Here is a 432-nt window from a genome sequence, read left to right on the forward strand (position 1 = left end):
AATGGATGCATCTTAATTAGTACTCTACTCTGATATTAAGTATGTTTATATTGAACTTATTAGGAATTAAAAAGCTGTTTTCTCATCTGTTCAGTTGTTTTAATTTGTTTGTGTCTCCCTGGACTCAATGTGCTTGAAAGCTGTTGAGCAGAGACACCATGTGCAGCCTGGTCCTGACAGTAATCAGTCAATGAATAATGAACACACACACACACACACACACACACACACAGACCTGCCACTGACAGCTGTTTGGTATCTTTGTGTGTGTGTTAACTCTATCAGTCGAGTGCAGCTGCATGCCTGCCTGTAGCAATTATGTCCTCACTAAATAAGAGCCAGCGCTGGGAGGAGGGGGAGTGTGTGAGAGAGAGAGAGAGAGAGAGAGACAGAGAGAGAGTGTGTGAGAGAGAGAGAGAGAGAGAGAGAGTG

Source organism: Morone saxatilis, unplaced genomic scaffold (assembly GCF_004916995.1).
Source record: "Morone saxatilis isolate NCDOM2014 unplaced genomic scaffold, NCSU_SB_2.0 Contig4, whole genome shotgun sequence".
Taxonomy (NCBI): domain Eukaryota; kingdom Metazoa; phylum Chordata; class Actinopteri; family Moronidae; genus Morone; species Morone saxatilis.